Raw genomic sequence first — 23,326 nt, forward strand, 5'->3', positions numbered from 1 at the left:
GCCGAGTGCCAGGGAGCAAGATGGCGGCTTTGGATTCCTGTCACAGGCCTTAGTGGAAGGGAGAGGAGATTCCCTCCAGATTCGGTGGTGGTGTTAGTGGGTCTGATCCCCGCGGTCACAGCCTCTCCCGCCGGGTCTGGCGTCCGCAATGAGGTTGGTTACAGCGGCAGCAGCAGCCGCGGACAGATCGATCGGCACCGCCGCGTTTCCGCGCTCACGCGCCGTCCGGCCACCCAGCGGGGTCGTGATCAGCTCCGGGGGAGTCCTCCGGCCCGGTCGGCTCACTGCAGGTGGGGAGACCGCACCACGGGGAAGCTGTCCAGAGACCCCGATCCACCGCTGCGGCCCCGCTCACAATCTCGCCGCGGCACTTCCGGTCCGGGTGCCTCACTACTCCAGGCCCTGGCTTCTGCCGAGCAGGTAGGCCGCAACCCGCACGGGTCTCAGGGGCACCCGCCGGCTTCCGCAACCCACCGCTCCACAGCCAGCAGGAGCTCGACCTCCTTGGGGTGTTGGTTATGAGGCTTTATCTGTTGCCGGGAGGGTGATTTATATTGTCAGGAGCAGGAGCACTGATTCAGCACGTCTTCCCCTCTCCATGGCCAGGCCACGCCCCCCAATATTTTTCATTTCTATGAAATTCTCAAGTAATTTTTTTTGGATGTCATTCCTTTCTGATCCGTACTTGTGAATAGATTTGTGTATGGAGCTTAATTCTCGTTCAAAGACTATGACTTCTTCATGAAGTGAATTGTGACTGTTATCCAATGCTGTAGTGATTAAATTAGTAAGATCCATTGCAAGCTTCACAGGTTCCTCACTCCTCTTTCTAGGCTTTGGACTTGAAATAATGGGTATTGGACTGGATGTTACTACGGGAGATTGCGTATAATCATCAGAGGATATGATATTATCTTTCGGATTACTCGGGTCCAAAATTTTTGGAGTACCATAGTCATCTACAAGTTTTGTTGATGTCTCTTTTTCGTGGAATGTAGAGTTGGACGCTCCAGATTCTTCACTGATTGAATATATGTTTTCATTAGTAGACAGTAAAATGTCTGTAAAGATAATGGAGAGTCTAAATAACTTATGTCATTCTATACATTTTCCCTTCTGAACATCAAAATAGCTTATTCAGACATTAGGAATTTATAACTTACCGATTTTTCCATTTCAACCATTCCACAGGGGACACTGGAGAACACTTAAAATGGGTTATATAGTAGGCAGTAACTGGGAGTTGGCACTTTAAAAATCTAAGACTGTGGACAGCTCCTCCCATACTATGTCCCCCCTCCAAGCTAGTCTACGTTAAACTGTGCCCAAGGAGTTGAAACACTTCTGGATGGATGCCCCACTTTTCGGCGTGTACGTCCTGCCGACTGTGATAGTCTGCTTCCCTATACTGGACTCACCAAATGAATATTGCCGATATGGCCGGTAGATGGTGTTCCGCCCAACGTAGAATCCGTGAGACTTCCTTCATTGCCAAGCGGCATCGAGTGCCTCCTTGATGATTTATGTAAGCCACTGGGATGGCGTTGTCCAACTGTACTTGAACAAGACGGTTCTGAATTAAATGCTGGGCCAGGTTCAACGCATTGAAGACCGCCCGCAATTCCAGAATGTTGATCGAGAGGAGGGACTCCTCCTTGGTCCACCGACCCTGAAGGGAGTGTTGCTTCAGCACCGCACCCCAACCTCTTAGACTGGTATCTGTCGTCAACAGGACCCAGCCGGATATCCAGAAGGGACGGCCCCTGCACAATCATTGGTCCTGGAGCCACTAGCGCAGTGACAGATGGACCTCTGGAGTCAATGAGATCATGTGAGACCTGATCCGGTAAGGCAAGCCGTCCCACTTGGCTAGAATCAGCCTCTGGAGGAGGCGAGAATGGAATTGAGCATACTCCACCATGTTGAATGCTGATACCATTAGGCCCTGCATCTGCATCGCCGAATGTATCAACAATTGCGAACGAGAATGGAAGCAAAGAATCCTGTCCTGAAGCTTCAGGACTTTCTCCAGAGACAACAACAACTTCTGGTTGTGAGTGTCCAACAACGCTCCCAGGTACACCATGCTCTGAGCAGGGACCAGGGAGGATTTCTTCCAGTTGATGAGCCACCCGTGGGCTTGTAGAAACCGGACCGTCTTATCCAGATGACGTAGGAGATGTTCTGGGGAATTTGCCTGGATTAACAAGTAATCCAGATACAGCAGTATACTGACCCCTTGACGGCGGAGTACCACCGTCATCACCACCATAACTTTGGAGAAGGCTCGCGGAGCCGTTGTTAAACCAAAAAATAAGATTTTACTTACCGATAAATCTATTTCTCGTAGTCCGTAGTGGATGCTGGGACTCCGTCAGGACCATGGGGATTAGCGGCTCCGCAGGAGACAGGGCACAAAAATAAAAGCTTTAGGACTAGGTGGTGTGCACTGGCTCCTCCCCCTATGACCCTCCTCCAAGCCTCAGTTAGGATACTGTGCCCGGACGAGCGTACACAATAAGGAAGGATTTTGAATCCCGGGTAAGACTCATACCAGCCACACCAATCACACCGTATAACCTGTGATCTGAACCCAGTTAACAGTATGACAAACGTAGGAGCCTCTGAACAGACGGCTCACAACAATAACAACCCGCTTTTTTTGTAACAATAACTATGTACAAGTATTGCAGACAATCCGCACTTGGGATGGGCGCCCAGCATCCACTACGGACTACGAGAAATAGATTTATCGGTAAGTAAAATCTTATTTTCTCTGACGTCCTAGTGGATGCTGGGACTCCGTCAGGACCATGGGGATTATACCAAAGCTCCCAAACGGGCGGGAGAGTGCGGATGACTCTGCAGCACCGAATGAGAGAACTCCAGGTCCTCTTTAGCCAGGGTATCAAATTTGTAGAATTTTACAAACGTGTTCTCCCCCGACCACGTAGCTGCTCGGCAGAGTTGTAATGCCGAGACCCCTCGGGCAGCCGCCCAAGATGAGCCCACCTTCCTTGTGGAATGGGCCTTGATAGATTTAGGCTGTGGCAGGCCTGCCACAGAATGTGCAAGTTGAATTGTGCTACAAATCCAACGAGCAATCGTCTGCTTAGAAGCAAGAGCACCCAGCTTGTTGGGTGCATACAGTATAAACAGCGAGTCAGATTTTCTGACTCCAGCCGTCCTTGAAATATATATTTTCAATGCCCTGACAACGTCCAGCAACTTGGAATCCTCCAAATCGCTAGTAGCCGCAGGCACCACAATAGGCTGGTTCAGGTGAAACGCTGAAACCACCTTAGGCAGAAACTGAGGACGCGTCCGCAGTTCTGCCCTGTCCGAATGGAAAATCAGATATGGGCTTTTATACGATAAAGCCGCCAATTCTGACACTCTCCTGGCTGAAGCCAGGGCCAGTAGCATGGTTACTTTCCATGTAAGATATTTCAAATCCACCGATTTGAGTGGCTCAAACCAATGGGATTTGAGAAAATCCAAAACTACATTAAGATCCCACGGAGCCACTGGGGGCACGACCGGGGGCTGTATATGTAGTACTCCTTTTACAAAAGTCTGGACTTCAGGAACTGAAGCCAATTCTTTCTGGAAGAAAATCGACAGGGGTCGAAATTTGAACCTTAATGGACCCTAATTTGAGGCCCATAGACAATCCTGTTTGCAGGAAATGTAGGAATCGACCCAGTTGAAATTCCTCTGTCGGGGCCTTCCTGGCCTCACACCACGCAACATATTTTCTCCAAATGCGGTGATAATGTTGTGCAGTCACCTCCTTCCTGGCTTTTACCAGGGTAGGGATGACCTCTTCCGGAATGCCTTTTTCCCTTAGAATTCGGCGTTCAACCGCCATGCCGTCAAACGCCGCCGCGGTAAGTCTTGGAATAGACACGGTCCCTGCTGAAGCAGGTCCCGTCTTAGAGGTAGAGGCCACGGATCTTCCGTGAGCATCTCCTGAAGTTCCGGGTACCAAGTTCTTCTTGGCCAATCCGGAGCCACGAGTATCGTTCTTACTCCCCTTTGCCGTATAATTCTCAGTACTTTTGGTATGAGAGGCAGAGGAGGAAACACATACACTGACTGGAACACCCACGGTGTTACCAGAGCGTCCACAGCTATTGCCTGAGGGTCTCTTGACCTGGCGCAATACCTGTCCAGTTTTTTGTTGAGGCGGGACGCCATCATATCCACCTTTGGTTTTTCCCAACGGTTCACAATCATGTGGAAGACTTCTGGATGAAGTCCCCACTCTCCCGGGTGTAGATCGTGTCTGCTGAGGATGTCCGCTTCCCAGTTGTCCACTCCCGGAATGAACACTGCTGACAGTGCTATCACATGATCTTCCGCCCAGCGAAGAATCCTTGCAGCTTCTGCCATTGCCCTCCTGCTTCTTGTGCCGCCCTGTCTGTTTACGTGGGCGACTGCCGTGATGTTGTCCGACTGGATCAACACCGGCTGACCCTGAAGCAGGGGTTTTGCCAGGCTTAGAGCATTGTAAATCGCTCTTAGCTCCAGTATATTTATGTGAAGAGACATCTCCAGGCTTGACCACACTCCCTGGAAGTTTCTTCCCTGTGTGACCGCTCCCCAGCCTCTCAGACTGGCATCCGTGGTCACCAGGACCCAGTCCTGTATGCCGAATCTGCGGCCCTCTAACAGATGAGCACTCTGCAACCACCACAGAAGAGACACCCTTGTCCGTGGAGACAAAGTTATCCGCTGATGCATCTGCAGATGCGATCCGGACCATTTGTCCAGCAGATCCCACTGAAAAGTTCGTGCGTGGAATCTGCCGAATGGAATCGCTTCGTAAGAAGCCACCATTTTTCCCAGGACTCTTGTGCATTGATGCACAGACACTTTTCCTGGTTTTAGGAGGTTCCTGACAAGTTCGGATAACTCCCTGGCTTTCTCCTCCGGAAGAAACACCTTTTTCTGAACCGTGTCCAGAATCATTCCCAGGAACAGCAGACGTGTCGTCGGGGTCAATTGAGATTTTGGAAAATTCAGAATCCACCCGTGCTGTTGCAGCACTACTTTGGGTAGTGCTACTACGTCCCCCAGCTGTTCTCTGGACCTTGCCCTTATCAGGAGATCGTCCAAGTAAGGGATAATTAATACGCCTTTTCTTCGCAGAAGAAACATCATTTCGGCCATTACCTTGGTAAAGACCCGAGGTGCCGTGGACAATCCAAACGGCAGCGTCTGAAACTGATAATGACAGTTTTGCACCACGAACCTGAGGTACCCTTGATGTGAAGGGCAAATTGGGACATGCAGGTAAGCATCCTTGATGTCCAGGGACACCATAAAGTCCCCTTCTTCCAGATTCGCTATCCCTGCTCTGAGTGACTCCATCTTGAACTTGAATTTTTGTATGTACAGGTTCAAAGATTTCAGATTTAGAATAGGTCTTACCGAGCCGTCCGGCTTCGGTACCACAAATAGCGTGGAGTAATACCCCTTTCCCTGTTGTAGAAGGGGTACCTTCCAACCTGTAACCCTGAGATACTACCTGCAGGATCCAGGGGTCCACCTGTGAGTGAGCCCACTGTGCGCTGAAATTCTTGAGTCGACCCCCCACCGCCCCTGAGTCCGCTTGTAAAGCCCCAACGTCATGCTGAGGGCTTTGCAGAAGCCGGGGAGGGCTTCTGCTCCTGGGAGGGAGCTGCTTGGTGCACTCTCTTACCCTTTCCTTTGCCTCGGGGCAGATATGACTGTCCTTTTGCCCGCTTGTTCTTATAGGAACGAAAGGACTGCGGCTGAAAAGACGGTGTCTTTTTCTGTTGGGAGGGGACCTGAGGTAAAAAGGTGGATTTCCCGGCTGTTGCCGTGGCCACCAAATCCGATAGACCGACCCCAAATAATTCCTCCCCTTTATACGGCAATACTTCCATATGCCGTTTGGAATCCGCATCACCTGACCACTGTCGCGTCCATAAACTTCTTCTGGCAGATATGGACATCGCACTTACTCTCGATGCCAGAGTGCAAATATCCCTCTGAGCATCTCGCATATAAAGAAAAGCATCCTTTAATTGCTCTATAGTCAATAAAATACTGTCCCTATCCAGGGTATCAATATTTTCAGTCAGGGAATCCGACCAAACCACCCCAGCACTGCACATCCATGCAGAGGCGATGGCTGGTCGCAGTATAACACCAGTATGAGTGTATATACTTTTCAGGGTAGTTTCCAGCCTCCTAATAGCTGGATCCTTGAGGGCGGCCGTTTCAGGAGACGGTAACGCCACTTGTTTTGATAAGCGTGTGAGTGCCTTATCCACCCTAGGGGGTGTTTCCCAGCGCGCCCTAACCTTCAATTCCTCTGATTCAGGAAAAACTACAGGTAGTTTTTTCAGACCCCACATAATACCCCTTTTTGTGGTACTTGCAGTATCAGAGATATGCAAAGCCTCCTTCATTGCCGTGATCATATAACGTGTGGCCCTACTGGAAAATACGTTTGTTTCTTCACCGTCGACACTAGATTCGGTGTCCGTGTCTGGGTCTGTGTCGACCGACTGAGGTAAAGGGCGTTTTACAGCCCCTGACGGTGTCTGAGACGCCTGGACAGGTACTAACTGGTTTGCCGGCCGTCTCATGTCGTCAACTGATTTTTGTAACGTGCTGACATTATCACGTAATTCCATAAACAAAGCCATCCATTCCGGTGTCGACTCCCTAGGGGGTGACATCACCATTACCGGCAATTGCTCCGCCTCCACACCAACATCGTCCTCATACATGTCGACACACACGTACCGACACACAGCAGACACACAGGGAATGCTCTTATCGAAGACAGGACCCCACTAGCCCTTTGGGGAGACAGAGGGAGAGTTTGCCAGCACACACCCAAGCGCCATAAATATATAGGAACAACCCTACAGAAGTGTTGTTTCCTTTATAGCAGCTTAATATATCAATATCGCCAAAAAAGTGCCCCCCCTCTCTGTTTTTTTACCCTGTTTCTGTAGTGCAGTGCAGGGGAGAGTCCTGGGAGCCTTCCTCGCAGCGGAGCTGTGCAGGAAAATGGCGCTGTGTGCTGAGGAGATAGGCCCTGCCCCCTATTTCGGCGGGCTCTTCTCCCGGTGTTTGTGAGACCTGGCAGGGGTTAAATACATCCATATAGCCCCAGGGGCTATATGTGATGTATTTTTAGCCAGAACAAGGTATTATCATTGCTGCCCAGGGCGCCCCCCCCCCCCCCCAGCGCCCTGCACCCTCAGTGACCGCTGGTGTGAAGTGTGCTGACAACAATGGCGCACAGCTGCAGTGCTGTGCGCTACCTCATGAAGACTGAAAAGTCTTCTGCCGCCGGTTTCTGGACCTCTTCACTTTTCGGCATCTGCAAGGGGGTCGGCGGCGCGGCTCCGGGACCGGACTCCATGGCTGGGCCTGTGTTCGATCCCTCTGGAGCTAATGGTGTCCAGTAGCCTAAGAAGCCAATCCATCCTGCACGCAGGTGAGTTCACTTCTTCTCCCCTAAGTCCCTCGTTGCAGTGAGCCTGTTGCCAGCAGGACTCACTGAAAATAAAAAACCTAATAACTTTTTCTAAGCAGCTCTTTAGGAGAGCCACCTAGATTGCACCCTGCTCGGACGGGCACAAAAACCTAACTGAGGCTTGGAGGAGGGTCATAGGGGGAGGAGCCAGTGCACACCACCTAGTCCTAAAGCTTTTATTTTTGTGCCCTGTCTCCTGCGGAGCCGCTAATCCCCATGGTCCTGACGGAGTCCCAGCATCCACTAGGACGTCAGAGAAAGGTAATGCCCGAAACTGGGAATGGAGATTTCCAATAGCAAACCTCAGGTATTGCTGATGTGGCGCTGCTATAGGAATATGCAGGTAAGCATCCTGTATATCCAGGGAGACCATGTAGTCCCCAGGTTCCAAGGCCAGAACTATAGCGCGGAGGGTTTCCATACGGAACTTGGAAACTTTCACAAACCTGTTCAATGCCTTGAGATTGAGAATGGGTCGAGAGGACCCATTCGGTTTTGGAACTAGAAACAGCGGAGAATAGTACCCCCGGCCCCTCTGAGCAAGAGGCACCTTAACTACGACTCCTGTGTCCAGGAGGGTCTGTACCTCCGAATGTAGAGTGTTTGTCTTTGTCTGGTCCAACGAGACGTCTGTCCGTCAAAATCGATGTGGAGGTCGGTTTTTGAAGTCTATGGAGTAACCTTGAGTGACGATTTCCCATACCCAGGCATCGGAAGTGGTCTTCAACCATTCTTGGGTTTAATTATAATGGACCGAGCGCTGTGTATGCTAGTGGGTGGTGTTCTGTGCCAAAAAATTGCTAATACTAATAAAAATAGGAAGTGAAGGAAGTGAAAAAGAATCCGAATTGGATTTGAAACGCGTTGGAACATACTAAGGAGCAGACACACAAGACACACAAGACGCTAGAACCACTAGAACCGCTATCGCCGCCAGCTCACGAACAACCGGAAGTAAAGACCCGAACTTCCGGTCGCGACGATTCGGACAGAATAGCGGCTACAGTGCGGCCAGCGGGGGAGAGAACAGGGAAACAGTCACAGCCACCACTACAGAAGAAGCCTGCCCACCTGTCCCAATAAAGAACATTGGAACCATCGAAAATAACTTTCAGGGTAAGACAGGGACAGCTTCAATTTAAAAGACTGTATTTTCTTCCCTGCTGAATAAGCGTCTCCTAGCTCCACATACCCACAGAGGAGCTGTAAACATTGCATTTATTCTTAAACCTTTCCTTCTTTCACTCTAACCTTTTTTTATTTTTTATTTTATTTATCTTATTCTTATTTCACTTCATTTTATTATTTTTATTTATTTATTTTTATTTTTATTTATTTTCATTTTTATTTTATTTATTTGTATTAGTATTAGCAATTTTTTGGCACAGAACACCACCCACTAGCATACACAGCGCTCGGTCCATTATAATTCAACTCTGTATCTTCAATAACCTGAGCAGCTCTTACAGCGCAGCAACCTATACAATTTATTTTTGCATTCTTGGGTTTACCCTAAAACCCGGACCCTCACCCTGGGATCCCCCAGGGGAAGGCCTGCCCATTCATGTGGCAGGATTATTGGTCTTGGAAGCTGGCTGACGGGCAGCCCAGGCTCTTTTGGGCTATGGCTTACCAGGTTTGGCAGTGCGGGCCTGCTTGTTGTACGCCTGACCTTTTGCTTTACCTGAAGGACGAAAGTGGCGAAAGGAAGTACCTTTTGCATTCGACACAGAAGGAGCGGTAATTGGCAGACAGGCAGTTTTGGCAGTAGCCAAGTCAGCAACAATCTTATTTAAGTCCTCCCCAAACAGAATATCTCCCTTGAAATGGAATACCTTCATGGTTTTTCTAGAGTCCTGATCCACAGACCAGGATCTCAGCCACAATATCCGGCAAGCCAGGACTGACGTAGTAAAGGCCTTTGGCTGCTAGGATACCGGCATCAGAAGCCGCCTCTTTAATATAGTAAGAAGATGTGACAATATATGACAGGCATTGTCTAGCATGGTCAGAAGAGATTTCAGCTTCAAAATCTAGGGCCCATGCTTCAAAAGCCTCTGCAGCCCACGTTGTTGCAATAGTGGGCCTTAGTGCAGCATCCGTGAGGGTTGTAAATCGCTTTCAGACAACCCTCCACACGTTTATCCGTAGGCTCTTTTAGAGACGTGACGGTAGTGACAGGTAGAGCTGTGGAAACCACCATCCTAGCCACATGTGAGTCTACTGGAGGAGGCGTTTCCAAATTTTTCGACAGCTATGGCGCGAGGGGAAAGCGAGCCAGCATCTTCTTTTGAGGCACAAACTTTTTTCCCGGGTTTCCCCAGGATTCCTGACGTATATCCACTAGGTGGTCAGAGTGAGGTAAAACTTGATTAACCACCTTCTGACGCTTGAACCTATCTGGTAACTTAGGAGGGGCGATGGCTCGGGATCATCCATAATCTGTAAAATTAACTTAATAGCCTCCAAAAGATCAGGAACATCCACATGTGAACTACCCTCCCTATCAGCAGTATCTGTGTCAGAATCTGTGGTGTCAGTTTAAGCGCCATCTTCATCTGACGAGGTGTCAGTGACAGCAGTGGATTGTGAGGAGAAAGGAGCTCGCTTAAAGGACCGCTTGGTATTATGCGAGCGAGGGTCAGACTTTTTAGTAGTCAAGGACTGGTTCAACTTCTTCAATTGAGCAGACAAGTTATCTGCCCACGGCGAGTTGGCTGCAGGGACAACATACGGTTGCACCGGCATAGGCGAACCCATAGGGGGTGTTAGTTTAGTAACTAGCATATGTTGAAGCATGGAAATAGTAGTCCACATTGTGTCATTATGTACCCCCGTTGCCACAGTCCCACTGGGGGGCAAGGAGCCCACAGAACCAGAGTCCAAAGCTGCTATAGTCTCCTCATAAGGATCTGTGGCTTCAGCAACACCGGTAGTGAGTTCAGCCCCAGAACCGTTACCTTCAGAAACATACATGATATAACTTGATATAACTTCCCCCGGCCCCCCTCTTCCTTCTCCCCCGCAGCTCAGCCTGGTCTTCTTACGGCTGCAAGGGGTAGAAGGAAGATCATGGGGACTCCATGCACGTTACCTACCGGGGCTGGGAGGTGCCGGAAAACTGCTCAAACTTTCTCCTGCGTATCATCACTGATCGCAGAACACCCCTGGCATCGCTTTGAAATACTAATCACATATGTTAGTACATATGCGATTAGCATTATAGCGATGATTGGCAATGACCCACGATCATTGATAGTACATACCAATATTCGAAGTGCGAGTGTCGAAAAGGTGGTCAAAACTTGTCGGATTTGCCCCGTCTTCAACACAAGCACGTAGATCAGCAGCTATCCCGCCAATCAACCTGCTTTCGCACAAGAACGAAATTATCAACTTTTCTGAAAATTTTTTGGTGCTTGACTGAATAGGTCGAATTAAAAAAACGATCATAACAATTCAAAAAATGCATTCTTTTCTACATACGTCAGCTTTTGACTGCAAAAGAATATACCCCAATAGTATTAATTTAAGAGAATCCCATTGATCCAAAATTTTAAAATTAAATCAACATAAATACATTTTTAAATAACTCAACCTTTTTCCTTTAAATGCGGTTTTTGGGTGTGGCATCTTTTGTCCACTTTCAAATATGACTTTTCGTGGAGATTTTTCGAAACTTCAATTCTGTTTTGAACTGGCAAATTTTTTATTCTAGATTGATTCATGGATGCTGGTGTATCTATTGATAAAAAAAATCGGTCAATATTACTTTCATTTGTACAAGTAACAACCATACTTTAAAAAATTATCAGAGTAAATCAAATTTATCAACTTACAACAGTGTCTGTATAAAATATTAATTTGCAAACTTATAATTAAGCAGCATTAAAAATCATTACAGAAATAGGCTAAAAAATAAGTAACGAAAATTTTTTGAGTAATACCTTGAGATCCTACATCTGATGAGTACTGGTGTTTTTTTTAATTTAAATTTTTGGGTAGAATTTCAGATGAACCGGAAGACTCCAAATAAGTATGCAATTCTAAATTATTTTCCTTCCTCTTTTTTTTCCGGCATACAGTTGAACTAGTATTTTCTAAGTCTATTGAAACTCGGTTATTTTTACCAATATTTTTTTTAAGGCACTCTGATGAATTCTCTATTTCTGGCGAAACAAGCACATTTTTTTCCAAACTCAAATTTTTTATTTTTTCAGATGGAACTGTAAAGAAATATATGTTATAAATTTTACAGCCTTTTTTAAAACTTTAAATTTTAGTTCTTTCCTAAACCAATTACAGTACCTGGAATATCCTTTTGAGGTTGTCTTAAAGTGTCTATCCCTTCTCTGATCCCCATTACTGCAGTTCGGGATATCTTCGTACTTAATTTTCGCTCCCATTCAGAAATCTCTATGTCTATTGGACCTCCCCCGCCAGTTTTCTGACTGTGCATTTTTTGTATGGACAATTTTTTTTTAACAGTGATTTTACAGTCTGAATAACGTTTCCGACATACAAGTGCTGTTCTGGGTATCTTGCCAACGCATGAGACTAATTTAGCAATTCTTCTCCAAACACTTTCCTTCCGCTCAAAAGAACTATTTTGTCCTCCAATCCTGCCAAATGAAATCTTGTAGTTTGCCAGAACACCGTCTATGAGTGCAAGATTTTCATGATACGTAAATCGAGGTGCCCTTTTTTTCAGAACAGGCTTTATATCTTTCAGTATTCCCTGTCCTTCCTCCTCTGATAAACTGGATACATTTACTGGCGTCCTGTAAGACTCTAAATCAGTTTCCGTGGAAGAATCAGACTGATCATATTCCATACTGGCTTAACTGATCTATAATACAGAAAACACGAAATTTATGCTAAAAACTTACCATTTCAAAATCCCTTTTCTGCGAAGTACACTGGGCTCCTCAAGGATTGACTTCGGTGTGTAGAGTAAGATCTTGATTCAAGTCATCAACAGGCTCAAAGCTTTGGCTGTTCCTAAGCTGCATAGCGCCGCCTCCTCAATAACCCAGTATCCATGCAAATGAGGACAGATTCCTTAACCATCCCAAAGCAGTAGCAGGTACCAGAGGGGACAACCACTCGTAGCCAATTACACCACACACTCACATGCAGGTTGAAGGTGTTATCGGCTATACCAATACCAAACCAAAGAAGATAAGTGCGTCAGGGTGGGTGCCGTGTGAACTCCAGTGTACCTTGCTGAAAGAGCTTACTGCATGTCACCTACTTACAAACGGAGCTCAATGCCATGGATTCGGGGTTATAGAGGATGTGGCGCAATGCATCTTGGCAACAGTCAAAAACAAAGCTCCTGTTGCTTATTCTGATCAAGATCCAACTCTACACTACGATGTTAATTCTTCTGTAGTCCAGTGTACCCCGCAGCAGAAAGAAAGTTGACCCTTTAAATCTAAATTAGACTTGATAAATATACTATAAAGAGGATTAGGTAATAGACTGGATAAATATACAGTAAACAAAAACACGTTGTTGACCAATTTGTTATATTTTAACAAACTGTGTAATAGATGTTATTCCTTCGATTGCAATACCTAACTAAATTGGTATGGCTTCTTTTGCCACTTCTCTCCACGCTTGTGCTGATTGTCTAAAGAAATTGTGTGCTAATATTAAGGTTATCTGCCAGAAACTGATTGACATCTATTTATTATGCAAGACACTACGCTAAATGAACAAGACATAAGGCAACGCTGCATTTAAAACCTATTTTTATAAAACATAGTTATATCCTAGTTTGTCCCATTCAAAAAAACTTTAATGTCAAAATCAAGACATGAAGAAAGTTTTTTCTTTGGTACATGGAGCATGTTTTAGCAAATTTTTGACAAAAATAACAGGATTTTAATAACTACCGATAAATCCTTTTCTATAAGTCCGTAGAGGATGTAGGGGACACCAAAAGAACCATGGGATTTAGACGGATCCACAGGAGACATGGGCACTTTTAGACTTTCAAAGGGGCGTGACCTGGCTCCTCCCTCTATATCCCTCTCCAGAATCAGTTTGAAACTGTGCCCGGAGAGATGGACATTTTGAGGAAAGGACTCAACAAACAAGGTGAGCATCATACCAGCTCACGCCATAAACATGCCGAATAACATGGCATTCAACTGAACACATGCCAACGTACATGAACAAAATTCAGCAACAAGCTGAAGAAACCATAACACAATATGTTTGTAACCAGAGCTAAACTGCAGATACAGAATGCACTGGGACGGGCGCCCAACATCCTCTACGGACTTATAGAAAAGGATTTACCGGTAGGTATTTAAATCCTGTTTTCTATTACGTCCTTGAGGATGTTGGGGACACCAAAAGAACCATGGGATCATACCAAAGCTCTATACCGGGCGGGAGAGTGCGGACGACTATGCCGCACGGATTGACAAAACTTTAGGTCTTCATCGGCCAAGGTATCAAACTTGTAAAACTTAGCAAACGTGTTTGACCCTGACCAAGTAGCTGCTCGGCAAAGTTGTAATGCTGAGACACCCCGGGCAGCCGCCCAAGACAAGCCCACCTTTCTAGTGGAAAGGGCTTTTACAGATTTAGGTAACGGCAAACTTGCCGTGAAATGAGCCTGCTGAATCGTGTGACATATCCAGCGGGGAATGGTCTGATTGGAAGCAGGATACCAAAGTTTATTGGGAGCATATAGCACAAACAGAGATTCTGTTTTTCTAACTGGAGCCGTTCTGGCAACGTAAATGTTCAGAGCTCTGACGACATCCAGAGACTTTTCCTCAGCCAAAGTGCCAGTAGCCACTGGCATCACAATAGGTTGCTTAATAGGAAAAGAGGAAACCACCTTTGGCAGAAATTATTGCTGAGTTCTCAATTCTGCCCTATCCTCATGGAAGATCAAATAAGGGCTCTTGTGAGACAAGGCCGCCAATTCAGACACCCGCCTTGCGGATGCCAATGCTAACAAAATGACAACCTTCCAAGTGAGGAATTTCAACTCCACTTTACTTAAAGGTTCAAACCAATGTGATTTTAGTAATGTTAAAAACACATTAAGATCCCAAGGTGCCACAAGGGGCACAAAAGGTGGTTGGATGTGCAGGACCCCTTTTACAAAGGTCTGCACCTCAGGAAGTGAGGCCAATTGTTTCTGAAAGAAAATTGATAAAGCAGAAATCTGCACTTTTATGGAGCCTAATTTAAGGCCTGCATTCACTCCATTTTGTAGAAAGTGGAGAAACCGTCCAAGGTCAAACTTCTCCACTGAAGCTTTCTTGGACTCGCACCAGGAAATATATTTCCTCCAAATACGGTGATAGTGTTTCGACGTCACACCCTTCCTATCAAGAATAAGAGTGGGAATGACTTCATCGGGAATACCCTTACGGGCTAAAATCTGGAGGTCGACCGCCATGCCGTCAAACGTAGCCGCTGTAAGTCTTGATAGATGAACGGCCCCTGCCGCAGCAGATCCTCGCGATGAGGAAGAGGCCATGAATCTTCGACTAACAACTCCTGAAGATCCGGGTACCAAATTCTCCTTGGCCAGTCTGGAACTACAAGAGAGCGCTGAAATCTGTGATTTTCTAAGGATTCTCAGAACCTTTGGAATGAGAGGAAGCGGAGGGAAAATGTACACCGACGGATACACCCAAGGTGACGTCAGTGCATCCACTGCCGCCGCGTGAGGGTCTCTGGACCAGGAACAATACATTAGTAGTTTTTTGTTGTGGTGGGACACCATCATGTCTATGTGTGGAATCCCCCAAAGATAGGTGATTAGAGTGTAGACCTCCTGATAGAGGCCCCACTCCCCCGGATGTAGATCATGTCTGCTGAGGAAGTCTGCTTCCCGGTTGTCCACTCCCAGAAGGAATATTGCTGACAGAGCGCTTACCTGAGTCTATGCCCAGCGAAGAATACTTGTAGCTTTTGCCTTAGCTGTTCTGCTCTTTGTGCCGCCTTGGCGGTTTATGTACGCTACTGCTGTCACATTGTCCGATTGGATCAGGACAGGCCGGTTTCGAAGAAGATGCTCTGCTTGTAGAAGGCTGTTGTAAATGGCCCTCAACTCCAGCAGGTTTATGTGAAGAAGAGTTTCCTGACTTGACCATCTTCCTTGGAAGGTCAGCCCTTGTGTGACTGCTCCCCAACCTCGGAGACTTGCATCTGTGATCACTAGGATCCAGTCTTAGATCCCAAATCTGCGTCCTTCTAAGAGATGAGAGCTGTGGAGCCACCACAGGAGTGAGATCTTGGTGTTGGGGGATAGAACTATCCTCCGGTGCATATGGAGGTGGGATCCGAACCATTTGTCCAACAGGTCCCACTGAAATACTCTGGCATGGAACCTCCCGAATTGGAGGGCCTCGTATGCCGCCACCATTTCCCCTAGCAACCGAATGCATTGATGATTGGAGACTGTTGGTGGTTTCAGAAGGAGTTTTACCAAACTCTGAATTTCCAGTGCTTTCTCCGGAGGGAGGAACACTCTCAGATGGACAGTGTCCAGAAACATACCCAAAAATGCCAACCGAGATGTTGGAACTAATTTTGATTTCGGCAGGTTCAAGAGCCAGCCGTGCTGTTGTAGAAGCGACAAAGATAGTGTAATGTCCTGTACCAGTTTTTCCTTGGACCTCGCCTTTATCAGGAGATAATCCTAGTACGGGATAATTGTAACTCCTCTTTTTCTGTGGAGAACCATCATTTGTACCATGACTTTTGTGAAAATCCTTGGAGCCGTGGACAGGCCAAACGGCAACATCTGAAATTGGTAATGAGTATCCAGGATTGCAAACCTGAGATAACTCTGATGAGGGTGATAAATGGGAACATGAAGGTAGGCATCCTTTATGTTCAAAGACATCATGAATTTCCCCTCCTCCAGGCTGGAGATCACCGCTCGGAGAGACTCCATCTTGAATCTGAATTTCTTCTGGAATTTTTTTTGAGATTTTAGGTTGAGGATTGGTCGTACCGAGCCATCCAGGCTTTGGCACTACAAAAAGGCTTGAATAAAAATCTTCCCCTTGTTGCTCCCGGGGGACCGGGATCACATCCTGATTTTGACATAATTTTAGTATTGCTCCACAGACTAGAGCTCTGTCTGGAAGCGAAACTGATAAGGGTGATTTTAAAAAACGGCGAGGGGGAACGTCTTGAAATTCCAGTTTGTACCCTTGGGTCACAATCTGTAACACCCAAGGGTCCAGGTCCGAGCAAACCCAAACCTGACTGAAAAGCCTTAGACGTGCCCCCACCGGTGCGGTCTCCTGTAGGGAAGAAAGTAGTCAGGAAGAAGTTACCTCGGCCTTTTCTATTTTTGTTTGGCCGAAAGGACTGCTTTTGATAGTGCGGATTCTTCTGCTGCGCAGAAGCATTAGGTAAATAAGTAGACTTACCCGCGGTGACCGCTGATACTAAATCTGTAAGGTCGTCACCAAACAGTTCCCCACCCTTAAAGGGAAGGGACTCCATGTTTTTATTGGATTCCGCGTCAGCATTCCTTTAATGAGTCCATAGCGCACGCCTAGCCACAATAGACATAGCATTAGCCTTAGCCTCCAGGAGGCCAGGATCTCTTGCAGCCTCTTTCAAGTACGCAGCCGCGTCCCTGATATAACCAAGCATCACTAGGATGCTATCCCTATCCATAGTATCTAAAACAGCAGATAAACTTTCAGCCCATTTTTCAATGGCGCTACTAACCCACGCTGACGCAATAAGCGGTCTAAGCTGCGTCCTCGTGGTAGTAAAAATAGCTTTTAAAGTAGCCTCCTGCTTACGATCAGCCGGCTCCTTAAGAGTCGTCGACTGAGCTGCAGGGAGCGCCACCTGTTTAGACAAGCGTGCTAGGGCTTTGTCTACTGTGGGTGGTGTTTCCCACTTATCCCTATCCGCTGCGGGAAAGGGGTATGCCACCTGGATCATATTAGGAATGACAAATTTCTTATGAGGTGTATTCCAAATGCCATCAAAAAGGTCATTTAGTTCAAAACAAGGAGGAAAAGAAACTGACCATCTCTTTTCCTTATAAATAAGGACCCTCGTTTCTGATGTAAAGGGGTCCTCATTAATACGTAATATGTCTTTGACAGCCACAATCATATATTGAATACTCTTAGCCAATTTAGTATCTAATCTAGAATCAGCATAATCGGCACCGGTATCAGAGTCCGTGTTGGTATCTGTGTCATCTAATTGGTCAACACCACTTTTCATGTAATAAAGCGTCATCTACTGATTTCTTCCAAATCTGCAGTTGAGAGTCAGATTCAGTAAACTTTTGATTTAACAGTGTAACATTAGCATTTAAAGCAGTTAACCAATCAGCCGTCTGCGGTGCAGACAGGACCCCCAAAACATTTGGTGTCCCCAATAAATTATCCCTCTGAGAGGAAAATTCTGCCTCTGACATGTTGTCTACCTAACAGCACCCAAAGAAAAGCCTGTGAGGGAACAAAAGGAAAGGAGCCAGCTCACACCCCAGCGCCAAAGTGCAGGTCTGAAAACACCATCAAGTGTCACAGAGCTGGAGCGCTATATATCTGTATAGAAATAATCTGCCCCCCTCGTTTTATAGCCCCTGGTACTTGTCTGCTTTTAGGAAGGATCAGCGCTGCTGCTTGGAGGAGGAAATGGTGCCGAGTGAGCCTGGACGAAGAAGCCCCACCCCCAACACGGCGCGCTTCTTCCCGCTATTTTTCATATTTTTTATCCTGGCAGGGGTTTGCGGGCAGTGCCTGGGCACTGTATCATATGCCAGCCTGTGAAAATGATGTAATTTAAGCTCCCCCCCCCCCCAGCACCCTGCACCCAGCGGTGTGTACAGACCGGGAGCCTGGCGCGCACTGAGCAAAGCACACTGCGCGTTACCTCTTAAATGCCGTCTTTCTGGAAGAGAAGAGTCTTTTCCTCACATACTCACCTGTCTTCTGACTTCTGGCTTGAAGAGTGGGGACGGCAAGCTGTGGGAGCGAGCATCCAGGAGAGCCCGGCGTTCATCTCCCCTCAGGAGCTGAAGGCATCCTGTCAGCAGCAGCAGAGCCCTGAAACTCATTCGAAGTGGGTCTAGACTGCTCTCCCCTCTTTCCCACGAAGCAGGGAGTCTGTAGCAGCAGATCACCCAAAAATAAAAAACCTAACATTAAGTCTTTTCATAGAAAATCTAAGAGCTCCCCCAAGTGCCTCCATCTCGCAGGGCACATTTTCTAAACTGAGTCTGGGGAGGGATATAGAGGGAGGAGCCAGGTCACGCCCCTTTGAAAGTCTTAAAGTGCCCATGTCTCCTGCGGATCCATCTATATCCCATGGTTCTTTTGGTGTCCCCAACATCCTCAAGGACGTAATAGAAATGATATATTAAAAACCTAATTATAAACTTAAATTAACTTACAAAAGCTTTAAGAATTTTAGACTTATATAAAACCTACCCTTATAAACTTACCAGTTAAAATATATGTCAAATGCTAAAGGAGTTAGGAGTCTAAATATCTTTTATGTGTGGTCGGATGAATATATAGATCAGAAGTGACAGCTCGTCAATCAATTGCATTCACCGATTGCAGTTTAAATCAGAACACACTGAAGATAGAAGAAAAGGAGTTGCATAGTACATTCTACGAGTAAAGACGGTTAGGAAATTAAAATTTTTAAGGGGAACCCAACGGATGAATTCTTTTATCACAGTCCATACAGGATGCTGGAGTTCACATTTGTACCATGGGGTATAGACAGGCGCTATCCCTGCTCTGCTGCCGCTACGCCTGTCACACTGCCTGACAAACAGCGTCAGCAGAGGGGAAATTAGAGCGCAAATAACATCCCAAATTAAGAGAGTGCAGCAGATGTGGAAGTCCATGCAAATCACAGCAGTTGCCGAGCCTCAGTCTCCTTCTCCCTGAACTCGGCACTGGGTTCAGAAGATCCTCTGCCAAGCTGTGATTTGTGTATTTCGAGATATGCTGATACGAGGATAAAATGATTGAAGGAACTGTCTCATGCTCCTCTGACCCCTGCTGGAACACGGAGGAGCTCACAGCAAAGCCCCTGTTTGTGAGGATTAAGCCTACCTCCGCTATCTCCACAGTAACTGCTCCTGTTTCAATTGCTCCAGCCTAACTCACGCCACCTCTTCAAATATCCTCTGTCTCTCTGTCATTGCTTCTATACATGTTACATTATATGTAAAGTATGAGCAAATTATCTGTTTACCCCCTCAATGTCCACTATCTGCCCCCCATGTACACTTCAACCAGAATCTGATTACATTTCTCACTCTGCCCAGCCTCCACGCCTCTCTCACCAGCATCTGCCCTCTTCTCTCACAACCATCTGTCCCCATCACTCTCTGCCCAGCATATGCACCCTCTTTCTCTGCCCAGCATCTACCCGCCACCTCTCTCCTCAGCATTTGTCTCCCCCCTCACCCCAGCATCTGTGCCCCTCTCTCTGCCCATAGTTCCCCCTTCTCTCTGCCCCGCATCTGCCTCCCCTCTTCTCAGCATCTGCCCCACCTCTTTTTGTCCAAGGAGGGGGGTGGGCTCCGTGACGTGAGCTTGCTTCAGAAAACATTGTCTCCACGCTACGCCTCTGGTATATAAGTCTGCCAAAGCCTGAGCAAAACAATCTAATATAATTTTGACATTTTAATTTTATAATACTATGGGGTATATTCAATTGAAGTCGTGAACTGTCGTCTATCATAGAGACGGCAAATTATGACTTTTTAAGGTAGTTTCGTGATTCAAACTATTCAATTTTTTACAAAAAATAAATGAATTATAATTTTTAAACAGCACGTGGATCGGCAGAATAGCTACAGATTCACATGCTTGTGTTAAAAACGGGGCCAAAGCCAACACGTTTTGGCTCACTTTTCGACCATCTCATTCCAACATCAAAACATGTTGGACTGAGATGCAGACCAAGATGAGGTGAGTCGCTGGTAGAAGGTGGAAAACCACGAACATACATTGGAGATCAGCGCTACAGCACAGCCCTGCCGCAGAATCTGACACAGCCCCACCTCTCAAGGCAGCGTCCACCCGGATCCTGCGAGCATGATGGAGCCAGGTGGACACTGCCATGAGCTTGGGCAGCTGTGTGACTACCTCCAGCAAAGCAACTCTAGCGCTGATCTCCTCTGGCTGCCGGCATCTGTCCCCCGCTGGTCTACCTGCAACTCCCCCCCTCCTCTCCTCCTCTGGGTCACTCATCTCAATACTACTTGAAAAAATGAAATAGAGATGGGATTAGATTAAGGGTAGTTGGATCATTTCCGACAAATTCATGTCAGAATGGATCCGAGTTCAAAGGAATATAACCCTTTAGCTTAAAAAAAAAAAAAAAAAATCCAAAAGTAGCTACAATAATTAAGGGAGAAAAGTCCACATGTTAAAATAATTTAAAAAACTGTGAAAAATAAGTATTACACAGGTAAAATCATTCTGGAAACTTGAAAATACCTTCTGTCAGCCCGCAATCAGGATGATTTGGATTATGGAGTCCAAGCAACATACACAATGCGAAGGTGTACGAATAAGAAATTGACGATTTTGAAGGTAAAATTAAGTTACCTCCTGCATGGAATAAATAAGAAATAAAAAAAAAAATTTTTTTTGTAACATATATACTAATAACTTGGCGAGAAATTAAACAACAGGCAATTAAGAAACTATGGGGTCAATTCTATTCAGCGACAGTTGAATAACGCAGAGAATTAACTTCTGACGCTATTCAATTCAGCTCCAGTTACGTCAGCAATGAACCGTTCAAGCCGACTAAACAAGTTGAATTGTTGGGTGAACGAACATTTTCCGACTTTACTCCCCGGCGCAAGGCTGATTCCCCACAGAATCAGCCTTGCGTTAGCCGCGCACCAGCACTTTTGTCGAGGTTTAATCTCTTATCCCCTGGATCTCAGCTAGAGGGCAGGATGTACTAAAGGGAAAATGCGGAAAATCCCCCGTTTTCGGGGGTTTTACCGCATTTTCATATGTACTAAGGCCCCACCGCTGAGATTACGCCGCCGGGGGTATCGCCATCTTTTGATGGCGATACCCCATAGAAGCCTATGTGCTTCTTACCACCGCCGCATCCCGCTGCCAACCGGCGCCGCTCACGAAGATCTCTCTACCCCCGGCCCCCCTCCTCCTTCTCCCCCGCAGCACAGCCTTGTCTCCTTTCAGCAGCAGGGGAGAGGAGGAGGATCACGGGGACTCCCTGCACGTCACCTCCCGGGGCTGGAAGGTGACGGAATCCGCTACAAACCTTGTCCTGTGGAACATCACTGATCGCAGGACACCCCTGGCATCGCTCTGTGATACTAATCGCATATGTTAGTACATATGCGATTAGTATCATTGCGTTGACCAGTGATGACCCGCAATCAGTGACAGTACATCCTGCCCAGGGTGTGTAACACAATGCTTAGAACAACAGATTTTTTAGGACAGCCAGGTTCAAATAAGTATATATTCACGTAACCACGGTGAAGGTACAAACCACCGCATAATATCATCATGAAACAATTATGCACAGCAGATTTGAAATATTCTGCAGACCACCTCATTAAGGACGGTTCTTCCTCCATCATATGCAGGGACACACCCACCCTACTGAATTTGGCACTTGTGCTGTTGTACATTTGGTACAGGATAATGACTCTAGGGTGGGTTTAAGCCGCCATCCGGCAGCAGGGGGGGGGGGGGGATTACGGGGTCTCCCTGAACGTCACCTCCAGGGGCTGGGAGATGACTGAAGCCTGCTCAAACCCTCTCCTGCAGACCATCACTGATCGCAGGACATGGTACTATGAAAAAATCACTGGAATTATGCATTAGGGTGCACACCCCACACTTCTTAATTGATTAGTATATATATATATATATATATATATATATATATATACTTACTGGAATAAATATTTTTAAAGAAATATCACTAAAGGTAACATTGCTTTTCCAAAAATCGTCCTTTACCACACAGCAATCAGTCTGCCCTCACCTACTATAATATGTTTTGTAAGATTGATATAGTGGATTAGAACCCCAAATTTAGTAGATGAGGTTAACCCTGAGACACACATTAATACACACTAGGGACGATCAAATAATCTGTAGATACACTTTTTGCACCCACCTATTAGCCGCAGACTTAACCATTTTAAAAGTGGATCTTTTATTAGAAAAAAAAAAAAAAGAATTTACTCACCGGTAATTCTATTTCTCGTAGTCCGTAGTGGATGCTGGGAACTCCGTAAGGACCATGGGGAATAGACGGGCTCCGCAGGAGACTGGGCACTCTAAAAGAAAGATTAGGTACTATCTGGTGTGCACTGGCTCCTCCCTCTATGCCCCTCCTCCAGACCTCAGTTAGGGAAACTGTGCCCGGAAGAGCTGACATTACAAGGAAAGGATTTGGAATCCAGGGTAAGACTCATACCAGCCACACCAATCACACCGTACAACTTGTGATAACTAAACCCAGTTAACAGTATGAACAATAACTGAGCCTCATTCAATGGATGGCTCATAACAATAACCCTTAAGTTAAGCAATAACTATATACATGTATTGCAGAGAGTCCGCACTTGGGACGGGCGCTCAGCATCCACTACGGACTACGAGAAATAGAATTACCGGTGAGTAAATTCTTATTTTCTCTGACGTCCTAGTGGATGCTGGGAACTCCGTAAGGACCATGGGGATTATACCAAAGCTCCCAAACGGGCGGGAGAGTGCGGATGACTCTGCAGCACCGAATGAGCAAAGGCAAGGTCCT

At 46.5% G+C, this 23,326-nt stretch overlaps 1 long non-coding RNA gene across 2 annotated transcripts in view; it reads right to left on the minus strand.

The window, feature by feature from the left end:
• The window catches only part of LOC134911729 (uncharacterized), a 175,010-nt gene that overhangs the window by 8,347 nt on the left and 143,337 nt on the right, over window positions 1-23,326 (minus strand). The window contains exons 2-3 of one of the 2 annotated variants that reach the window (XR_010176801.1): window positions 21,010-21,123; window positions 11,124-11,267 (exon numbers count right to left, since the gene is read on the minus strand). This is a non-coding gene — a long non-coding RNA (uncharacterized LOC134911729). The remainder of the gene's footprint in view (window positions 1-11,123; window positions 11,268-21,009; window positions 21,124-23,326) is intronic. The other variant, XR_010176800.1, reaches the window with a different exon arrangement.

The sequence above is a fragment of the Pseudophryne corroboree genome, chromosome 4, assembly GCF_028390025.1.
Source record: "Pseudophryne corroboree isolate aPseCor3 chromosome 4, aPseCor3.hap2, whole genome shotgun sequence".
In the NCBI taxonomy this organism is placed as follows: Eukaryota; Metazoa; Chordata; class Amphibia; order Anura; family Myobatrachidae; genus Pseudophryne; species Pseudophryne corroboree.